General features: G+C 45.7%; 1 protein-coding gene across 3 annotated transcripts in view; it reads right to left on the bottom strand.

Annotated features, from left to right (window-relative positions):
• The window catches only part of TRPM8 (transient receptor potential cation channel subfamily M member 8), a 78,270-nt gene extending 64,609 nt beyond the window's left edge, over nucleotides 1-13,661 (bottom strand). Inside the window, exons 1-2 of one of the 3 annotated variants that reach the window (XM_068196714.1) lie at nucleotides 13,514-13,661; nucleotides 12,956-13,084 (exon numbers count right to left, since the gene is read on the bottom strand). The gene's annotated coding sequence lies outside the window, so the exon portion shown is untranslated. The remainder of the gene's footprint in view (nucleotides 1-12,955; nucleotides 13,085-13,513) is intronic. The other 2 variants (XM_068196718.1, XM_068196715.1) reach the window with 2 other exon arrangements.
• Between the last annotated feature and the right edge of the window lie 9,662 nt (nucleotides 13,662-23,323).

Genomic DNA, 23,323 nt, shown 5'->3' with positions numbered 1-23,323 from the left:
CAAGACTGCAAAGCCAACAACTGTTCCTTGCTTGCTCCTCTCCTCTATTTTTCTTCCCAGGGCAGAAGATGGAGCTGGCACTGTACAGAGAAGATGCTGGCTGCCAGCGAGGAGCACTGCAGGCTGGAGCCTTGTTCAAGGACAGCTGATCAGAACAGCCAGGTCCCTGCAGTTGCTCCAGCATTCCCAAGCCCCTCTGAAGGCACTGCTTGGCATAGCACAGCACTTACTACAGCAAGTGTGTTGTGGGGTGGCTGCTGGTGAAATGAGGCTTTCGGTGTCTGGAGAGAACAGACAAACGATTGTTTAGGGAAAGCTATCTACCCCCCTCTTCCCACCACTTTCATCCCTGGGTGAAAACTCCCTTTTTCCTCCAGCTTGAGCCCACCCCGAAGAGCCTGGACACCGCAGCTGAATGGATCATCTCCTGTTAAACAGATGCTGGTTTCTGCCACCCCTACACAAACTGACATAATCACAGCACAAAAAGCAGTCAGTGCAGAGCCTGTGACCATCCCACCACCGCCAGAACATCCAGTCCACAAAGAGATGAATAGGGAAGAGATGATCCTTTCCCAGATAAAAGGACATACAACTACAGGTGCAAGGGGCTCCAGCCGGCTCCAAGTGCTCTTCACCTGAAAAATGCCGCTTTAAAGTCACTCCTGGCAATGGCTGTAATTAATTGTTGCCAATACAACCCCGATGAGTGTAAATGAGCCCTCTTAGCAGCATTTCACACTTCACGTGTCTAGCTTAGCAACAGAAGTAGAAGAGGAGTGAAAAATTAGAGATGATTGGTTTATTCAGGTATTGGGGAAGAAGCTCATGTGTCCTGGTTGTTACTAAGGAAAAACCAGAAAGGCAGTAAACCTTCTTCTCATAATTTCTGAATGGGCAGTGGGGGCAAAAATTTAGTTCCACTTTGTTACTATGCTGCTGTATTTTAAATTAGCAATAAATTAATCTTCCCCAAGCCTAGTCTGTTTTGCCCATGACTGATTGGTGAAGGATCTCTCTGCCCTTATCTGAACCCACAAGATTTTTTCACCTCCTTTTCTCCCCTGTCCTGCTGCAGAGGTTCATCCATGCCAGATGAAAAGGAAGCTCTAGCAGATCAGATTTCAGCAATCAGATATTTTGGAGAAAGCTGGCTGGTACATTGGCTTATCAGGGAAGAAGGCATAGCTCCTACATCTGTAAGGGATTAACCTGCTCATCCTCAGAAGACAGCACATTGCACAAGAGTTTGGCTCAATATAAAAAAGCAGCTGCTCCCCCAGCCTTGGGGGAAGTCCTTGGCTGTTTTGGCAGCTCAGCAACTTGTAAGGCTCAGTTCATGTCGCTTGCAAGCCACGTACCAGAGATGCTGGGTTAGCAAACTGCAGGGGCTGCGCTGTGCCAATGACAACAGACCTGCTGTGCATGTGTGTGGTGGGGCAGAATCCCACAGAGCTGGAAACAGACAAGCCTTGAAGAGAAAAAAAGTAATAAAATGATAAAATTACTTGAGCACTGCTGTCATTTCCAGCAACAAAAAATTCAGGGTGGAGGGCAAGATGTAAAACAATGAGTAACCAGCCTGAGAAGGGTAAGGGGCAGGAAAAGAGTGACCCTGGTTATCATCTGTGTGAAAAATGCCTACTTTATGATTGGCTTTCCACAAATACTACAATGAATATGTGTAATGTTAGAAAGTTATGCTGCATTCATTCTCTTAAGTAGTATGTAAATATAGTTTTAGGTTACAACATAATGTTAAAACAGAAACTGCGATGTAAGATATTTTTTACTAACTCAAGAAAGAGATGAGATAATCAAGACATTCTTCTCACAGAGATAACAGCAACAGGACACAAAGAGTTACAGCCTCCTTATCAGAAAAAACAAACATTCTTCCACCTTCTCTCTGTCTTTATAGAACTACCAAGATTAAGTTGACAAAAAACAAAAAATCTTAATTTGCAAGGAATTTATGCATCATGTATGAGATCTATGAATATGCAATAGGCTATTGCTTTTAAGGGTTGTTCCTTTGTTCACAAGGCATGTTTTTGGCAGCTTAGTTCCCAAGAACATCCAGACGTCCGTAATTCTTTGCTTTTTATTGTCTCGTATTGTCCTAATCGTAATTGTCCAAATTTTTATTACTCTAATTTTATTACTAATAAACTTTTAAAATTTTAAAAACAAGTGATTAGCGTTTTTCACAATCTACCCTCCAAACATGGCTCTGTGCAGCCACCAGGACACTGAGCGTGGGACTTGCATGGCATCATCTGCCTGCTGCCTGAGCTGGGACTAAGAACTTACCAAGCCTGCTCTTGCACATTTGCAGCAAACCCAGGCTCAGCAAAGCCGCTGTGCAGCGTGTCAGAGCAATTCCGTGTGCTCGTGATGAGCTCTTTGTCCTCTTCACAGCCAGTTTCACCCTTTGTGCAGAGCACTGAGCCAAAGCCCACAGACAAATTTAATTCAGGATAAAAATGCATTTGCCAGCACGGTTTTGTCATACTTCATTGCCTCATGCTTGGTTCCATTGCAAAGAGGCAGCTGCAGTTGAGTTTTATCCAGTCACTTTGGTTTTGCTAAATTTGGGAATATAACACAGGAGTAGCATTTGTGCATTGGCACAAAACGCAAGATTTATTTTTCCTGATACAGCTTTCATTTGCACAATATGTGCCACAAATCCAGGATGAAAATGTTAATTCCAGGAACTACAGTGTGCTCAGAAAGCCTTTCCCAGGCAACTTACATTCACCCATCATAAAGTATTTGCTGTACAAGGTCTTGCCAAGTGGGTGCTTCTCCTCTTGGCAGTTTATTTCACCAGCCAGGAGCCTCTGGGACTGATTTGCTCTGCTACCACCAGGGCAAGCAAGGGTTTCACTGCTGTTTCAGAGACCAGCACTTAAACATAGCCCACAGTTTTTGTTGTCCCTTCAACACAGCCCAAAGCTTCTGAAAATGCCTTAAAAAGAAAGGCAAATCCTGTGATAAACCAGAAGTTCTATCACAAAGCACACTGCAGCAGAGGACTCATAGAGTAAGTTATGGAGAAACATCCTGGAGCAAAAAAAAAAAAAAAAAAAAAAAAAAACATCACAAGCACATTTAAATTGTGATCAAAGGTTAATGATACACAAATTACTGTGCTCCCAAATTTCCACCTGCAGCTGGATGCTACAGTGCTCAGCACACTCAGCCATCAATAACTTCACCACATCAGCTCAGTGCTCAGGTTTCCAGTGCTACAACCCCTCACAGAGTTTTTTTTTGGAGTAAGGGATTCAAAACCTTTTCTGTCACCTCTTTCGGGTCATGACCTGTTGATGAAAATAGTTAATACAAAGGTAGCATCACAGAATCATGGAATGGTTTGGGTTAGAAAGGACCTTCAAACCCATCTCATTCCACCCCTGCCATGGGCAGGGGCATCTTCCACTGTCCCAGGCTGCTCCAAGCCCCATCCAACCTGGCCTTGGACACTTCCAGGGATCCAGGGACAGCCACAGCTTCTCTGGGCACCCTGTGCCAGGGCCTCAGCACCCTCACAGGGAGGAATCTTCCCCAGTATCACACCTAAATCAACTCTTTCAGATTAAAGCCATTTCCCCTTGTCCTCTCACAACGCCCGATTTATTTCTGCATTAGCAAATTTTGCAAGCGTGATGAGGACCATTAAATACCTCACCACAAGCAAGTAGTGAAATTCCCATAGTACTGACCATTGATGAAGTAGCATTATTACAGGAGACCTTAAACACTGGGTATTAAAAACACTGCATGGCTGTGAGAGACTCCTGTCATTAAAGGGCTGTGTGGAGAACATCTATAACACTTTAAAAATATGCTTACATGCCATAAATCACTGCCCCTCAATAATACATGCACATTATACTCATAACAGCATAATTACATGACAATTACCTTACAGCAGTAATTAAAGGGAAACCCTGTGTGCCATCCAAGGCAGCTTCTTTGAAACAGACTAAATATACAAGGAAAATGTAATTAGGCAACAGAAGGTGAGCTGTTTCCTGATGATAATTACATTACTGGCTGTATTTTCAATTAGGTCACATCTAAAACATCAGACTTGTTCAGGGTTTTGATGTCCACAGGAATCCTGCTGCACAAGAGCCCAGGTGGTCATGGACTTACCTACCAATCTCATTTGTTAAAAGCTTTAATGGCAAGTAGGTTTTGCCCCTTGGCAGACTTTTGGGCAGCTGCCTAATTTCTATAATGGCCTGACACAGACTTCAGCCAAAAGCAGGAGTCATTCTGTATTACTGAAGAAAACATTCAGCTCGGGAGAGTTGAACAATAAAAGCAGTTTTTTTAGCTGAAGCAAGACCTTGCAGAGGTGAAAAGTAGCTCATGCATTTCTATGCATTATGGTAAAGGCCTGCCCCAAAAAAAAGGTCTTGAGGAATAAGCCAGATGAGAGGGGAAGGCTAGGGAAGAATGTGCAGTGCTCCCAGAGGGGCTTGCACACAGCTCAGGCTGTGAGGATCTGCTGGCTGGGGACACAAAACCAGCCCAGGAGGCACAGCTGAGATCTCCCACACTGGCATCAGAGGCACTGAAGAATTTAAGGGCTCCATTTGATACAACTCATTTAAATGCCTCAGACTCCATGCAGCAGCCTAGAGGTGGGGGAATGCAATAATGAACCGAGTGCTCAGGTCATTTCCATTACAGAAGCATTTCAACCTCTTTGGAGAAGCTGCAGCAACTGGTGAATTTCAAAGCTGAGCCTACAGACATGTGCTCCATGGCTAGAGAGGGCTGGCTGCTATTTTTGTATGTGCTTTCCTGGGAAAAGCCAGCATTTCACAAACAAGTTCAGCTAGAGAAATCATTGTATATTCATTCCTTGCTCCCTCAAAGGATACAACTTCCAGGATCCTCCCCAAGAGCAGCTCCAGCCGCACAGATGGATGACTTTGGATTTACCCTTCCCAGGTTGTCTGAGGCAGTGAGTTACTAAACACTATTTGTTCTCATCATGATCATAATCTAATAGTTCACAGATGGCACAAAACTTTATGGCATCCTGAATTTTGTGCCAATCCATGCTGTTGTTTGTTCAAAAAAATTAATCTCAAAGGCTGCCAACCCCTGTCTTGCTCAGAATCACCTTTTTACCTTCTCGCCATCTGCTCTGAGACCTCGAGGGCAAGTCAGTGTGAGTCCAGTCTGAGCTGCAACTCACTGGGTTGCATCAAATTTGAAATCATCCAGCACAAAATGTACCTCATTGCTACTGATCCCTGCAGGAGAGGCAGCACCTTGCTGTCCAGTCCAGCAGTACCAGGACCACTGCAAAGAGAGACTCTTTTGGAGGCGTGTACCCACAGCTTGAGTCCACCTACAACACAGCCCCATCCATAAAAATCCTTCTTTAAAATCAGCCAAGCCTGATAATGGATAACATCCAAATCCAGACTCACCTGGTCCACTATCTCCTGAAACCTTATCAGACCAGACAAGCTGAATTATTCCCTATTTCTCATCTGGTACCCCTTTGCTAGCATGGATTCTTTGTCTTAAAAAAAAAAATCTACCTCATTTATTTTGGGCCTATTTTGGACCCTATCTTGTGCCTTTGCAACTTGAAGAGTCACTTCAAATTCTCCTCTGGCCTCCAAGACTTTTTTTTGCATGCCAGTTAGGCCAAAAGGAGACATTTTTTGCAGACTAAATAAACAGAAAAAGGGATGAAAAGAGGAGATCGCAGTCCAGATTTCAGCACGGAACATGTCATACGTGGCCTTTTCTGTACAAAAAGCCCAGATAAACCCCAAAATCTGATTATGTAGATTATTCTCTCACGTCACACTTTGATACTCTTATGCATTTCAAGGCTTCTGATGTGTCTTTCAGAGAGAAGGGCTTGCATGAGGTCCTCAACAGAGGGCTAGGAAGGAGGGGAAAAAAGTGGATTTATCCTATCATTCAGCAAGCCAGCACAGCCCCAGCAGGAAGGTGGGGGAGCCTGGCATTCTGCCACTAGAGAAAGCCCAAGGAAAGCTGTTCTCTTTTAAGCCAGCCATATGGAAATGAAGCCTTGAGCTGCAGCATGGTGAAAGCTGCTCCTACAGCAGCGTTGTTCTACTCACAGAGTAGATCTGCTACTCACAGGCAAGAAGAGAGTGGAGTGTGTGGGCTCATTGAGCCCACAGAGAGACCAGGATAAACAGCAAGCTCCTCTGAAAACAGAGCCGGTGATCCAAAAGGGGAAAATGTAAACCTGCAGATAAACCATGCAGCAGCAGCAGCTCACTTGGAGCTTGCAGAGCTCACCAAGATGAGGGGCAGGGACGCACCTGAAGGATGGGGTCATCCAGAGGGACCTGGGCAAGCTCGAGCACTGGTCCACGGGAATTCCACGAGGTTTAACAAGACCAAGTGCTGGTGCTGCACTTGGGTCTAGCCACCCCCAGGATTAATCCAGACTGGAATGGAGCAGCCCTGGCAGAAGCACTTGAGGGTGCTGGTGGGTGAGAGCTGGACCTGCCCCAGCCCTGAACCCTCCATGCCCTGGGCTGATCCCCCAGTGTGTGGGGCAGGGGAGGGGGGATTCTGCCCCTCTGCTCAGGTGAGATCCCACCTGCAGAGCTGCCCCAGCCCTGGGGAGCAACGGCAGAAGATGTGGAATTGCTGGAGTCCAGAGGAGGCCACAGAGATGATCAGAGGTCTGGAGCACCTCTACTATGGGGAAAGGCTGGGAGAATTGGGATAGTTCAGCCTGGAAAACAAAAGGGTTTGGGTAACCTAATCATGGCCTTCCAGTACCCAAAGGAAGCCTACAAGAAAGATTTAGCATTTTAGCAGTACTTGGCTGGCAGAATGAAGCTCAGAGTCACATTAAATTCTGAAAATCTTTGGAAGCAAGTTTTGTGTCTTTTCTAGTGAGTCACTGGTCTGTTACCATTGCCAAAGGAAAGAAAGGGTAAGCAAAGCACTGCTGTTACCCAGGACTACCTAAATAGTTGTGGGTTTGGTAACCAAGGGGAGATACAGCTGCACTGGAGGGGCTGCACTACAGCACAGCAAAAAAAAACAGCCCTGTCCCAGTGGCCACCCTGTTTGCACAACCACTCAGCCACAACCCTATTGCCAGCCTCATAAATCTCAGATAAAAGAGATGTCTCTGTGGTAAGATGCTGGCTGAGGCACAGGGCCCCACACTGAGGGTCTGCTTCAAGCACCATGGAAAAGCTGAGCCAGCCACTTCTGTGCTCCACCTTCTTCTGGTTCAAAGGGAGCAAGAAATACTCCCTCACTGAAAGGTGAGGGCCTTTAGCAACTGCAGGGATTAATTGCACCTGTAGGGGTCTGGCGAAATGGGACTGCAGAGTAGGTAGTGCATCACTCTAAAAGATATAAACAAAGTTTTACCCCAATTTGGTTTCCTTTTGTACATACTTTCAACTCCCTCCAAGCCTTCAAAGTTGCAGTCATTTTTAGCAGATCAAAGGGAACTAAGCCTGATACTTTTACTCCATACATTTAAAAACTGATTTATTTACCAAAAGCTGCCTAAAATATGTGGAGTTCAACTTAACATGTTAGACTTGGCTAAAAGCCACCCCATTCTCTATTGAAGGCAGGAGTGCTATAGAAAGTAAATACCATCCTACTGTCTCCAGGTTTCTGCTAATCCCTTCAGAAAAAAATAGGTAAATTAAAAAAAAAAAAAAATTGTATTTGACAGTCACTTTCATGCCATGAAATCCAGTAACACTTGAGCTGCACTAAGGATTAAAACATGTATTCCCAGGGACAACTTAGAGCACAGTTGCGCAACCAAAATAAGAATACAATGAAATAAGAGTATCATGCCTACAGGATTCTCACAACCCTGTTTAATATTCTTTGCTTCCTGCATTACACCAAAGACATTTCCAAGTGGCCCTCAGCTATCACAACCCCTTGTTTATTAAAGGCTCGTATTTTAAGCAGAATTTGGCACTGATTTCACTCACTTCCTCCTTGTACCCCTTACCTTTTCCCTTTGATTGCTACTCCAGCAAGAAACAGGAGGGCAATCCCTGCCTTTCCAGCGAGTGTGCTCACTCTTTAAACTCCTCGGTCCTCCCCTCTATTCAGCCCTTGCTCCGCGGAGCTCACCCGCACACAGACGGAGCCATCAGTGCCTTTGCTGCTGCTTTCTCATCTTCCCACGCTGCGGGCTGCTATTGCATTTCCCCGGCTGGCTCCACCTCTCCTCTTCCCACTCTCTTTCCTCTTTAGATACACTTCAAGGCCAGCTTCCCTTCCTTGCTGCTGGGCTCACACAGCTGGGAGTGTGGTAGAGCAGGGGGAGGGGAGCGGAGCTGGGAGCTTTTATTCAGCAACGCTTCCTTAACCAAGCAGCTGCTTTGAAGCCCCAAGGTCCAATTTCAACTGCTGAAGTTGCCAGTAATAAAAAACAGCTAAATATAACATTGCTTTCAAAAGGCAGGTTTGAGATGGGGGACTGTTAAAGCTCTCCAGCTGAAACGTAATCAGAATCTGTAAATACACAACTTAGATGTAATAGGCAGTAAACGCTTGCTGGAATGAATATTTGGACTCACAGAATGGGTTGGGATGGCAGGGACCTTAGAGCTCATCTCACTCCATGGGCAGGAACATCTTCCACTGTTCCAGGCTGCTCCAAGCCCTGTCAAACCTGGAAAACTTCCAGGAATCCAGGGGCAGCCACTGCTTCTCTGGGCAACCTGTGCCAGGGCCACACCATCCTCACAGGGAAGAATTCTGCTGCTTCCATGATAGCAGCTAAATAGAAATTAAGGCCTTGAGGAAGGCAAATTTACATCAGTGCTGTGGAGACCTGGCAAAGGAAGCAGGAACCAAGAGCCTTGACAAACAAAACTGCCATTCTCTGCATAGAAAAGAAATGTTCCATTGATCTTGGTAGTGTGTTTGCTTGTGTAAAGCTTACCCAGAGCAAAGCCTGAAAGGTGCTGGTAGGAAAGCTGTTAAGGGATAGGATGAGTGGCACAGAAAATCACACCAAAGACCAGATTCTGCTCTGCAAAGAAAGTTTGACTGCCATATCTGAGGCATCTACAAAATCACACCTCCAGGTCACTTGAGCCAAAATAAGCAACTGAGGGAAAAAAAAACCAAACAGGAATAACAAGTCTAAAAATAGCAATATTTAAGTTTACACTTTTGGACAATAGTACTTTCCACCCCTTCATTTAGCCAGAACAAATTCTCACCCTTTCCAGTGTCTGAAATTGCAATTCCTCATGGCCATTTACTCCTGTAGCACTCCTCTTCCCCGTTGCCCTTTCCCTAGTTATTTCCTCATAAAATAAATGCATTTTGCCTCCCCATAAAACCCATCACTGCAATGCACACCACTCGCAAAATCTACATTCAGTAGTTTCCTCTTTCTCCATATTTTTCTGATACAAGAAGTCGGTGCATGAAAATACTCTTAAACCATATCCCAGCTGCATTGGAAATACTACTTCTTACACAACTGCACAACTGGGTTTGGATTTTTTTTGGTTTTTTTTTTTTTTTTTTTTTTTTTTGTGTGTGTGTGTTGTTATTCCTAATGATTACCATGGTTGTAAATTAAAGGCACAGTTTCATTCCTTTTCTGAAGGGACTGAAGGATGGGGAGGAAGGTGATCCTGCCTCTCCACTCAATACTAGGGAAGCTACACCTGGAGGAGTGCTGTTAAATGTGAGCTCCCTCTGTACAAGATATGGATTTACAGGAGAAAAATCCAGCAAAGGACCAAAAGAAGATGAAGAGATGGGAGCATCTTTCATGTGAGGACAGTTTGAGAGAGCAGGGACTGCTCAGCCTGGAGACAAGGTTCAGGGATGATCATATCAATGTGCCCAGGTATCTGATGGGAGGGAATGAGGCACAAACACACACATGAAATTCCATCTGAGCAAAAGAAAACCCCTTTTTGACCATGAGACTGGTCACACACTGGAACAGGAGAGGTTGTGGAATGAACAGCTGTGGGAATATTCAGATCCCAACTGGACTGTCCTGGACAGGCTGCTCTCAGTGACCCCACTGCAGCAGCAGGTTTGGGCTGGGTGATCCCTTCCAGCCCAAACACCACGAGCTCCAAGTGAGATATCTGAGAGATTAGCTAAACCCCATATCATGACACTGCCCCACCAGTTACAACCATGGCTCTGAGGTAGGACCAGGGCTGGAATCAAGTTCATGCAGGAAAACAGTCCTGCAGCCTCCTTCATTCCTGGACCAGGGAACAGCTGGCAAGCTTCACCCAAACCCTCTCCGGGACTCATGGAAATGCCAATAACATGGAGTTTATCTTCTCCTCACTGGAGGGGAATGTTGATTATCTGCAGCTTTTGATGGGCATTTCTCAGAGCTCAGATACATCCCTCCCCAAAGAAATGGATAAGTCAGCTTGCCTTGAGCAGCATCTGGATCAGCTTTGGACGTGTGTGTGTGGGCAGAGACGATGTTGCACTCTGGCTCAGTGCATAAAAAACGTGATTAAATGTCCAGAAAAGATGCTGGCCACTTCCACACCCTTGTTTGAAGAGTGAAGGTTTTATGCATCTGCAGGACAAATCCTTTTTCATCCCAAAAGCTGCCTGTGGCTGGCTCAGCTCTCCAGCTAAGCAATGATGGATCTATGCCAGATGCCACAGCAAGTAAGCTCAGCACCTGACTTAACTGCAGCTTCCTTAATGCATGGGATCTGATACTTCCAGGGGCCCTAGTTTTATTTTATGAGTCTTATCTTAGATGTCCTGACCAGTAGCTTTGACCACAGCTGCATTCTGACACAAGTCACTGCACACCTTGAGCCAGGAGAGCTCACTGAGCTCCTTTTTTAAAGCTGAACAGAGACAGCACAAAAATATCCCCTTTTACTCAGAGTTGAAATTAAGGCCTTTGTATGCAGTCGACTGACTCACAGTTGAAAGAAAAAATAAAACCAATTTGGTTTTAAATCACACTTTAAACCTGCTATTCCCCTAGGAAAGGTTTAAGAACAAAAATTGGACTAATAATACCTCAGAAAACCTCAAGGTAAACAAAAGCTTAATTGTGAGGAGCAGAACAAAAGTGGGGTTTGCTGCTGCCAGATGCCTCCTTTCCTACTGTGTGACTCAGCCAAAGGCCTGACAACACTAAACTGCCAACAAAGACAGCTCCTCTTCACAACTCTTACATAAACACCATAAATCCAAATTATTAATTGCATCCAGAAGACAACACTGAGGTTTGTAAAGCATTGGAATAGGCTGCCCAGGACAGGGATGGAGTCACCATCCCTGGAAGTGCTCAAAAACCATGTGGATGTGGTACTTGAGGACATGGGTTAGTGGTGAACATGGTGCTGGGTTGATGGCTGGACTTGATGATCTGAGAGGTCTTTTCCAGCCTTCAGAATTCTATTCCATGGCCATCAGGTAGAGCAGAGGGACCTGCAGAGAAGTGCTCGTGCTTCTCATCTCTTCACAATCTTCAGTTCACCTGTCAAGAGCCCACAAGCACGGCTCAAAGCCCTTGAAGATGTGATGGTATAAAAACACATCCCTTTCCAGGCAGAGGATGATGAATGGCTTTGGAGCAGCCCCAGCCAGAGGCTTGGCTTTATATAAAGCTTCTGCAGGAAACCCTGGCAAGAGGGAAAGCAAGGGGAGTTATATTACAGCAAATTGTAGAGTTGGGTTGGGTTGAAAAGGCCCTTAAAGCTCATCTCATTGCACCCCCTGCCATGGGCAGGACACCTTCCACTAGACCAGTATGCTCCAAGCCCTGTCCAATCTCAAACACTTGAAGGGATGGGGAGCCCTCTGGGGCAACAGCAGCATGGGTTAAGTGTCAAGGGAATGCCCCAACAAGGATGTATTATCCAGCAAGGACCAAGTTAAACCTCGAGTCACAGACTCCCACTCAAATACTTTAGAGCTCCAACAGTCCCCTTAGGGACTGGACAAGATCACCTTGCTGGAGAAGGCTGGAAGGACCACCTTTTTTCACACTGTGAGCAGCAACCACTCTTAAAGTCTTGCTGAGTCTAGAAATAAGAGAATCAGCTTGTCTTCTGTTCTGCCCATTTCTGTACAGAGCTTGAAAGATTTATTCTGTGCAATAATGAGCACAACCACAGCCCTTACTTCTTTCTTGGCAGCTTTATTAAAACATTGCATTGCTTGATTAGGTTAAACCATTTCATGTCAAGATTTACACCAACACTAAAATAAGTAATTTTGCTGTGTATGACTTTTTCTTTACTAAGCTTGGGGGAAACACTCCCTAACCTCTAAACAAAACTGCAGTTAAGAGCTGAGTGCTCACAGCCTCTGAAAAACAAAAGCTTGGCACTTCCAAGAGATGGCTCTATCTAGAGGTCTGGAAAAGCCATAACAGATTTACTTCTCAAAAGATCATCTGAAAAATGCTGACAGCTTCCCAGCTTGGCTGTCCCACTGAGCCCTGCTCCTTCCTGACCACCTCCACTACAGGCAGCAAAAAGAGCAGGACAATACCACAGCCCCACTCTACATTCTTGCCTCAAAGGTACCCTAGCCACAGAAATCCAAATCCAACCAAGTTTTTGGCTTCAACGTGATCATGGAATTCTTGGCTAGACAAACTTAAGCCTAGTTCCTGAGGCAAGTGCTGATGGGATATTCCAGGTGCCCAGAAGTCAAGCATTGCCAGCTGGCACTTGGCTCTTCTCTGCATCAAAGGGACCAGCAAAGTGAAACGTTGATGGCCAAGGCAAAAACAACTTCTTATTGCAACTTGTTGGATTATTGCACTGCCAGTCCCTGGAGTTCCCATATGATTATTTTACAAGCTATAACACCCAGGCAGTAATAATTCTCCGAAAACAAACAGAGAGGCCTAGACTCAGCATGAGGAAATTACTTGTTTTCTTAGGCAGTTTTTAAAGGTACAGTCCACCTCCTGCAGGGATCTTTTCTCCACCCCCTCATTGTGCACAGCTCCCTATAGTTCTTAAGATCAAGCTGTACTTATGGATATCTCTGCTCAAGACATTTCAGGATACTTTACACTGGCAAGACTTCGCTCCTGCCACAAACACGGAAATAAAGCTTTGAAGTTACAGTTGAAAGGCAGTTTAAACACACACCTAAAGTTTTACTGAGCAAAGAACCTTCCAATAAGGAAAGGAATAACCACAAATATTAGTTAGTGATTAACTTATTCAGAAGACAAGGGAACCTTGTTTGTGTGTGGAGTACCCTCCAGAGCAAGAAACATGAGATTGTCTTGGTCCATTCTCACTGCAGAATTCCAGCAGAATTCACACAAAGGAGGCTGAAGCACCTCTCACCATCATTTCTAAGTTGCAAAGAAGTGGATAATTATTTAACTTACTTTCAGAAATAGGAAGCCCACCATAGCACCTATATCCAACTCTTTTCCTCAGTGCACTGATTAAGTAGCTGAAAGTTGTTTGCATCAGGTGTTTTATCATTTCAGCAATGCCATACTCACAGCACACAGAGAGGTGGAACAGCTGGAGGATCACAGGAAAAGGAAATCACAGCTCCTGGTGGCCAATTTCCTCAGGTTCCAACACTGCAGGAGATGCAGTGCCCCTCCCAGGAGTGCATTCCTGAGGAAAGCAGGCAAAAACAAACCACAGACTTCAATAAAACAGCCTAAACCCCTACAAGGCATTTTGTAATCTCACAGCACTCAGGCTTAGAGCAGGATGCATACCTGTCTTCCTGTCTGCACACTTAAGGCAGAATCAGAAACATTAAAGCATCTTCTGGCAGGGTCAGTGGCTCATGACAGAAACCTGCAGCACAGGGAATCACAGGGAGCCTGGCATATGGCCAAGGGGGCCTCCAGCAGCATCCTAGGACAGCAGGCACACAGGGCCTATCCTGGGAGTCTTGTGTAGCACAGGAGACAAGGCAAGACTCTGGGAAACCACATCTAGGCTGAGGACTTGCAGCTTCCCCTCTTTTCTTCTTATCCCTACCCAAATGACAGCTCCACACTGCATTTCAGCCTCATTTATAGCCTTGTCAGGAATGGGGCACAGCTGGGGCAGAGCCTGTGCCCTCACAGCTGCCTTCACCCAAACAGCTGCACCTGAAGGAGCTCTCCAGTAGCACAAAGAGCCATCACATCACCATGGCTCCAGCAGGGAAGTGCTGAGAGATAAGAGGAGATTGATAAACGGAGCACCCACCACAACCACGGCAAGGGGACTAAGGCAACTTTGGGTGGGTTTTTTTTTTGTTTGAGTCTCTACTCCACAGCTGTAGAACAGCCTGGCAGCAGTCCAGGGCCTGAGGAAATGGCTGGAGCTGTGTCAGGGGAGGGTCAGGGGAGATCAGGGAAAGGCTCTTCCCCCAGAGGGTGCTGGGCACTGCCCAGGCTCCCCAGGGAATGGGCACTGCCCCAGGCTGCCAGAGCCCAAGGAGGGTTTGGACAGCGCTGCCAGGGATGCCCAGGGTGGGATTGTTGGGGTGTCAGGCTCCATGATCCCTGTGGGTCCCTTCCAGCTCAGCATATTCTGTGATTCTATGATTTGTTCATGTTTTAGCTTTTTGAGCACACAATAGATCAGTACTCAGCAGCCAAATTCCATCATATGAATAGAGAATTCTGCCTTTCAGACATACTCTGCTCTTGACAACAACCTCCCATCTTAAGTTTTTGATAGCTTGGATTCCAAGAAGAGCTCATGAAGAGCTATCTTTGGGATTACACTGAGCTATGATATTAACTTTTATTTATTAGATTCCCAATGAGCAGCCCTACTGCAAGTTTCTTTTTATAGCTGATCAAATTAAACATGTATGACCTGTCACCCTGTAGTCAGTCTCAGTGTTATCTCTTTGCTGAGAAACACAATGGAGAACAACAACATTCTCTCCTCCACAGCCAAATAATTTTTAATCACCTCAGGCACAGAACCCCTATTGGTAATCTGTCCTCTGGGCCCTCCTTGCTCTTAAAGCAGAGGCTGATAGAGAATTCAATTAATGTGTCCCCTAAGGATAACACATTCAATCACACTAAGTGAGGAAAAGCTCAGATGGAAAAGAAACTCCACCTCCAAACTTCTGTGTCCCAGTGGGCAGGTCATCATTAGTCTTATGAAGTAAGGAAGGGCTTTGGGTTTCTGCCTTGGCAACAAAAAGCTTTGTTGCTGCTGAATTTCCCCCCTTTTAGGATGATCTGCCATCTTAATCCATGGAAGCCCAAAGGAGTTCTCAGGGTCAAACCTTCAGAAGATCAGTGTCGGGTCTGTTGTGCTGATTTGGTTTTCCCCATCTGTTGAAGAATATGTAAATCCTATATGCCACCACTTCCACTGCTCAGGTGCCTAAAACATTATCCAGTTAGCAGAGGAAAAGCATGGATTAAATCCCAACCCTTTTTGAAGGGCAAAATTCTCAAAGGAAAGCCGTATTCTGTCTAAGGCTTTGCCTAGCTGGAACTTTCTGCTGTAGCATTTATCACTGAGTCACAGAATAGCCTGAGCTGGAGGGGACCCACAAGGATCATTGAATCCAACATCTGGCCCTGCACAGGACATCCCACCATCCCACTCTGTGCATCCCTGAGAGCATTGTCCAAATGCTCCTTGGGCTCTGACATGCTTGGGACCCTGACCACTGCCTGACCATCCGGCCAGAACATCATCTGGGGAAAGAACTTTTTCCTAACATCCTGCCTAAACCTGCCCTGACACAGCTCCAGCCACTTAGCTCAGCTTCCCCACATCATCTTCAAACAGAATATTGTGTCCCAGTCACACAGACCTTGAACAAAACCAACTGTTGTCTCATTCAAGCAGGGTAAAGTGTGAAGAATTTCAAGCACCCTACACATGGCCAAAAATGGTCCAAACCAGCTCAAGCACAGAACAAGCCTTCAGCTTTTAGTGGATTTGCTCTCCATAACACACATGTCATAGGCTGGAACTATATAATCTTTAAGGTCCCTTCCAGCCCAAACCATTCCATGATTCTATGATCAATTTGCTTCCACTGGACCTGGAGGCATTCTGCAACTCCAGAGGACGAAAGCTTCAAAAACATAAATTTAAAATACATTTTCCACACATCCTGTCCCACCAACCTAAAATATGCAGGCGCTGGGTAGAAACCCAGCTTCCCAAACCATCCTGTTGTCAGCATCTTCAATGCTGCATAAACATACCCAGGGACAACTGCTGAGTCACAGCAGCAGCACGAGATTGTCCAAGGTTTGAAAAATCTGGATTTCAGAACAGAAACCGCTGTGTTGCTGTCAGTTAGCAGTGAAACAAAACACAGCATTGGGGGTGGGGGGGGGGGGGGAAGAAAACAAAGCCAAACTGTTGGCTATGTTGGGTAACTTTTTCAGTCTTCTCAGCCTGTGATAGTGGCAGATGGCCCAGTCTGTAAATTAGCAGTTACCAGATGGGCCCCCTAAGTAGCTTTACTGCAGTAAATTGATTTGTTCGTGGATTTGGTATTAAAATGTCCTTCACTGTCTGGGTGGTGTTTGGCCACAGAGCTGCAAATTCCACTTGATTGCAGGGAAGGCCAAAACCCCAAACATGCCTGTTGGGAAGCTACTTCCTCGTGTGGTGGCTACTGGCGAGTCCCAGTCAGCAGCCAGGTAGGCATCCTGGCGGTACTTGGCTCTGCCAGAGAGGCCAGAGCAGACTCGGGAGACGGATGATCCCTTCAAACTCAGGATATTCTATGACTCTATCATTTAGTTCTGGCCATGGACAATAAATACAGACAACTCTGCAGTGAGGAGCTGGGAAAGGACACCCTGACCTAGGGAAATATCTGTTGGGTTGACACAACTATTTCAGGACACAGTTCTCATTGTGGGAAGGAACTTAGCTTATCAGATACTTCAGTGCCATCCATCTGTCTCTCTCCTTCTTCCCTCTTTACCCTTTGCCTCTCCTCCAACCATTTTCTCAGAATCGCAGAATTCCTCAGGAAATCATCCAGTCCAGCCCCCTGGGTCACCTCGAGCTGGTGACACAGGAGTGCATCCAGGTGGGTTTGGAATGCCTCCAGAAAGGGAGACTCCACAGCCTCTCTGGGCAGCTGTTCCAATGCTCTGCCACCCTCAATGAACAGAAGTTCTTCCTGATGTTGAGGTGGAGCTTCTCGTGGTTTAGTTGATGGCCATTGCTCCTCGTCCTCTCGCTGAGCACCACTGAAAAGAGTCCGGCACCGCCCTCTTGGCACCCACCTTGGAGAGATCTGTATGGATTGATGAGATCCACTCTCAAGTCTTCTCTTCTCCAGACTAAACAGGCCCAGCTCACACAGTTTCTCCTCATCAGAGGTGCTCAAGACCCCTCATCATCTTTGTGGCCTCTGCTGAACCCTCTCCAATAGCTCTTTGTCTTTCCTGAACTGTGGAGACCAGAACTGAACACAAAACTCCTAATGTGGCCCCAACAATTCTGCTGGAGGTGCTGAAGAACCATATGTGAAGATTTTGGCCCTTCTCCGTCTCTTTTGCTGCTCAGCTGTGCAGTGAGTTCCCTGTAGCAGTATGTGCTGCCTTGTTATCCAGGGTGAACTTTGGCTGCTGAAAGGCACCTTTATTTTGTACTGCTAACCTGAATTTGTACTCCTGTGTCAGTACCTCAAAGAGGATGGAATTACTGGAAAGAAAAGAAGGTCAATATGTGATTTTCCTCCATTTCATGGCAGAGGCTGGTAGCCAATAGTCTCTAGCTTTGGTTGTTATCCTTCCAGACCTCTGCTCAAGTAAGAGGAAATTGTCTCAGCAGTAGTGAGCCGGAAGCTAGAGATTGACATTTATTGAAGTGAAATACTCCGCATTCCTTAGATTTCTTAATAAACCCACAAGTGTTTCCATCTTCCTAGAGCTTCCTTGGCATGTCCTGGCATGGTACCCCGTAAGACTCAGTCCCAAAAGCCTTTGCATACATTTTAGTTCGTGTCAAAGGCTGGAAACCATGACTTAATGCTCCCAGTGGTCCTCTGCGGCTGCAAGGCCTATAAAGTCACCAGGGAAGAGTGACAAACAAAAAGAAATTACTCAAATTTCTGCAAGAGTACTGTCACATGATGGTTTATAGTTCTAATATCTGGATATTAGATATACAGCTGGCAAAACAAACCAGTTTTCCTCCTCGAGCCTGGAGAATTAAATAATTTGTCAGCCTGAAAGCTCATATTTCCTCAAGTTATGCTGCTGACAGCAAACAAATGGGCAATGGAACATTGTTCCATCTCCCTTTTTTCCTCCATGTCCATTTCTCACATTGTTTCAAAAGAACTCCAAGTTAGATCTCCTACCACAGGTATAAGTACATACTATTGTTCCTAGTTATTATTAACTTGACTCAAACATCTTCACATGGCCATTTGGTCCTTAATTCAACACTAAATGATCAAAACTTAATCCTGAAAATGGAAAGAGCACCAATGGCTGGACATCAAGGCTGTGATTAAGATACTTTCTGCCTTAGTGAATATATCCAGCATTGAGACAGGCAGCATCCAAACCCAAACTGCTGTGCTGCAAACCATTTACTGCTGAATTTAGTGTTTTTCTGCTGGAAAAGAAGCAACAAGGCCATTTCTAAACCAAGTTTTTGCAGGGGAATGTGCAATTTAAAGGGCTTTGCACTCCAGCTGATGAGACTGTTCAAATTCAGCGAGCTGTCACTATTACACACAAACTAACACACAACTATTATTCTCCAAAAGAGCCTGGTTTATTGCAAGGAAACCATGGGATGAAAAGCCTGCTGCATCGAGAGCTGGAGGAAGTAAACCCTGGGCTCAAGGGAGTGCTGGGAATGACAAGCAGCTCTCTCCCTCTTCTCCTTCAGCACTTCACCCAGTGTCTGGATATCTGGCACATCGCATTTTCCCCAGAGAACTACTTGTTTTCTTTACTATCCCAAGCAGCATCCTACCCTGAGAACCAAGACAGATATTCCTACTGGAATGCAAAACAATCTGGCATTTTTCAGGATAAGGTTTATTGTTGGAGCTTCATTTCCTGTTGGTCATTCTTCCTTCTCCAACTCTCCTCCACTGAATCTCAGTTTGTCTTCAGATTTTACCCATGACCTGGGCTGACCTGCCTTTTAACCTCTGTCTCTCAAGCTGCTTGGTAGTCTTGTCCTCCTGTTCACAAAACTCATGTCTCTTGGCAGTGAAGCAGAGAAATTTGCATTTAACAATTTAAATAGGAGCACGGAAGTCCACGTTCCAGGAAACCTGTCTCTGCTGCTTGGGGCCCTGTCCCCATCCTCATACAGATGAGACTGCCTGCACTACTGCTCCTCCAGCTACACCTCAGCTCTCTGCTGCCTTCCAGAACATCAGTGTCTTTTCCATGGAAGCCTGATTTTTCTAGATACTTTTGCCAGCCAAGTGGCTTATTTGTGTGCTTTTATCAGCCTGCCCTGGAGCTGGGGAGGGCAAGCAGTGGGGGGACATGTTCCAGTCCTTCCTCATTGAAATAAAGTTCTATTTATCAAGAAATAATTGATATGAGGTAAAAATAATCAATTACTGTTCAAAAAGGAAAGGTGACCCTTTAGAACTGATCTGCTCACTGCAGTGCAAGTTAACCCACCTCACTACTAGCAATTGCTTTTTATTTCTTCCCTCTTCCCAGACACCAAAATCCCAGTATGCCCTTTCTAGCTGTTTTCTGTCACTAATTCCTTCCAGTTGAGGTCCTTCCTGAAGAGACTGAAGCAAAAACCTACTGATAAGTTTGCAGTCCAACCTGAGCACTTGGCTTATTCTCATTTTGGTGTCTTCCCTTCATTTACCATCCATTCAACCTTTTTAGTGGCTTCACCCTTTCACCTCCCATTCCTGGTGCATGTTTGAGATTGTGGCTTGCCTGTCTTGAAAGCAAGGATAACACATTTATCCTCCTGTTCCCTGTTTTGTTCTTGGCAAAATCCTTTCTCTGCATACTGCACCATACAGTACCATGGCACTTTAGTCCTTAGAAACATTTTCACTGCAAATCCACAAAGGCAATCCCTTATACATATTCCCAGGATGCGCAGACTCACATTGGAAAGTTGTACTTCACAATTTCTTGCACTTTGAAGTGCAAGTACCAAAAGGTACACAGGGAGATGCTGTCTTCTTCACCCTCATCTTCCTGCAGTGGCTATGAAGAATTGGAAAGCAGGCTTCAGCTTTTGCCAGGTTTTGTGCATTTTCTTTCTTTATCCTTCTCATTGCCAGGCAGGTCAAACAGCTGGGCAGCTGCTGGGCTGTTATTTGTGCCAGGAGTGAGGGCTGTACAGACTCAGGCAGTTCATACACTTGACTGATAAAGTGCATCACCAGAGCAGCTTACACAAGCACGCCTGGAAAGCCACATATTGTGCATAGCTGGGTAACGAGATAAAAATAGCTGAACACTGGGACTCAGAACTGGATCTGTAGGGTCACCCTAACCTGAATTGTTCATGGTTCAGCAGCTTCTCTAAAGCCCATCCAGAGAGCCTGGGCTGTAACAAACCCCCTTGTGTGATGCAGCAGCAGCCAGCAGTACTGTGTGTGCACTGAGAGCCTTCCTGCAGTGCAGAACACGACGGCCTGATGGGTCACTGTAGAATCACAGAATGGTTTGGGTTGGAAAGGACCTCAAAGCCCATCTCATCCCACCCCCTGCCATGGGCAGGGACACCTTCCACTGTCCCAGGGTGCTCCAAGCCCCATCCAACCTGGCCTTGGACATTTCCAGGGACCAGACAGCCACAGCTTCTCTGGGCAACTTTACCTCCTGTCTGTTTTTACAGGTACTTTTATGCAATCTGAACTAACAATAAAAGGCTTTTCCCCTCTTCCCAGGCCACCAGCTCAAACTACTTCAAGCATGGGACAAACATTTTTATTTTCTCATATTTTCTGGAATCACAGCATCATTTAAGTTGGAAAAGACCTCCAAGATCACTGAGTCCAACCTGTGACTGATCCCTGCCCTGTCACCCAGAGCAGAGCTCTGAGTGCCACATCCTTGGACATCTCCAGGGATGGGCACTCCACACTGCCCTGGCCAGCCCCTGCCAAGGCCTGACCACCCTCTCTGTGAAGAAATTTCTCTTGATGTCCAACCTGAACACAACTTGAGGCCGTCCCCTCTCCTCCTGTCCCTGTTCCCTGGGAACAGAGCCCAGCCTCCCCCCTGGCTGTCCCCTCCTGTCAGGGAGTTGTGCGTAGCCAGAAGGTCCCCCCTGAGCCTCCTTTTCTCCAGGCTTTCTGTCCTCCTGGCTGAAGCCTGGCTTATGCCTGGGAGGCTGGAAGCTCGCCAGGCACAGGCAGTCATTCTGCACACCATGTCCCAACCTTTGGCACAGCTTTGTCCTGCATGGCATCAGTGTCACTTGCACGAGTGAGAACGCTGGAGCTTATGCAAATTATCCCCAAGCTAATGCAGAATTGATCCCATTTAAATATTCATCAACTCATAGTATTTAGGAGTACCAAAAAAAAGTAAAATAACTTACTCTTTTCCTGCACAGCCTACAAAGTGCTTGATTCTTTTAATGACAAAAAATAAGCAAATGTAAATCAGGGCTTTTCATCTCTGTGGAGGGAAGGGACAAAACATAAGTTATGAAAGCTATTATGAAGTTTGTAGTGTACTAAGAACTCCAGCTAAATAGCTCAACTGTTCAGAGTTACATTTCAGCCCATTTTGGTGCACTTTTTTCCCTTTTTTTTTTTTTTTTTTGAACAGTGAAGCAATCAAGGCTTGAATAAAGCCTGGTCCGACACTGAACTGATTCCCAGAGCCAAAGGACTGACTTCACTCCTAGGTCAGGCACAGATTTGGCTCTGTGGTGTCATAGGGCACTGGGAGCTGTGTCTCAGCCCCCAAGTGCAGATGTTTAAGCACTCTCCACCAGTGATATACATACACCACTGCAAAAAGAGGTCTTTCCAGGGAAAAGAAATAAAAGCTGCTGTGGAAGGACAAGGAAAGAGCAAGGACATGCCCACACAGAGAGGTTGTAGTCATGAATCATCTTATAAGCAGAACAGAATATGGTTCTGTCATGTTGGAAAACTGATTCTTGTTACATTTTCCAGCTGCAGATCACTTGGAGACCTTTGAGTACAGAAGCCTTAGTCATTCAGCTTTGCACTTCAAAGCTTATTACTGATAATTGAGAAACACTTACTTAAAACTCTTATTCTATTCACCAAAGTGACATTTGCATGTCAGCTTTCCCTTTGGAGAATGAAGTTTTCTGCAGCAGCCTTCCCTCAGACTGCAAATCTGCAATTAAAAGTTGAAATGTTGAGTTGAGAGTGGAGTCAGAGCTAATCCTTAGCCATGAACACACAGCAAGTCCTGTTCAGAGCTAGGAAAAAGGGTTTGCATTACATTTAGTTACAAGCTTCCCATTTTTTCCAAGGACCAGCTCAGCCAGACAGGGCAAAGCTGCACAGCCAGGATTACACAGGGGCACTAAAGGTTTACTCTGCTAAGTCCAAGTAGGGTAAACTTATTACACCAGCTCACATGTTCCAGAAAAAGTGCTGCAAAACTCCCACTGGCTTCAACCAGCAACCGCTGCCACAGAGGCAGAGGAAGGGTCTTGACTGTGATGATTTGGCTGGAATCAAACAAGGAGACTTTAGTTAGTGACTGGTTTTATTGGCACCCATTAATCAGTTTTTATTCATATTTATTCACTGTAACTTCTGTGTATGCTTAGATTGGAGCCCTGACTCCATCCCCTTCCAGCAGAAAATATTCCCTCCATGCTGTTTTCTTACAGCCTACAAATAGTTAAGAGTCAATTTTATTAGGTTGCCCTTATCACCTGAAGTGCTACTTTGGCTCCTGGAGAGCCCAGCTAAGCAAACAATTATTTTTTTCCCTCAGAATATTGGGGCAGGCTTCAGGCAGTGCCCTGTTGCAGCACACACCATCTTCTTCCATAGCATTTGAAAGCTGAACAACTTCTGCAGGGAGAAAAGGGACAGACATCTGACTGAACTTCCAGTTACAACTCAAAAAAAGGAGCAAAAGCACATACAAATGTGGAATTGTAGAGAAGAATCAAAAAGAATCATCAAAAGCAGCATGGGCAGCAGGGGAGGGGCAGATTCTGCCTCTCTGCCCTGCTCAGGTAAAACCCCCCTGCAGGGCTGCATCAAGCCCTGTGGTCCCAGCACAGGAAAGATGTGGAGCTGCTGGAGCCAGGCCACACAAAGATGATCGGAAAGATGGAGCAGCTCTGCTGTGAGAAAGGTTGGGAGAGTTGGGATTGTTCAGCTTGGAGAAGAGAAGCTTCAG

The sequence above is a fragment of the Anomalospiza imberbis genome, chromosome 7 (genome assembly GCF_031753505.1).
Source record: "Anomalospiza imberbis isolate Cuckoo-Finch-1a 21T00152 chromosome 7, ASM3175350v1, whole genome shotgun sequence".
Taxonomy (NCBI): Eukaryota; Metazoa; Chordata; class Aves; order Passeriformes; family Viduidae; genus Anomalospiza; species Anomalospiza imberbis.
The sequence above is the reverse complement of the archived record's forward strand: the minus strand, read 5'-3'. Positions and strand labels throughout refer to the sequence as shown.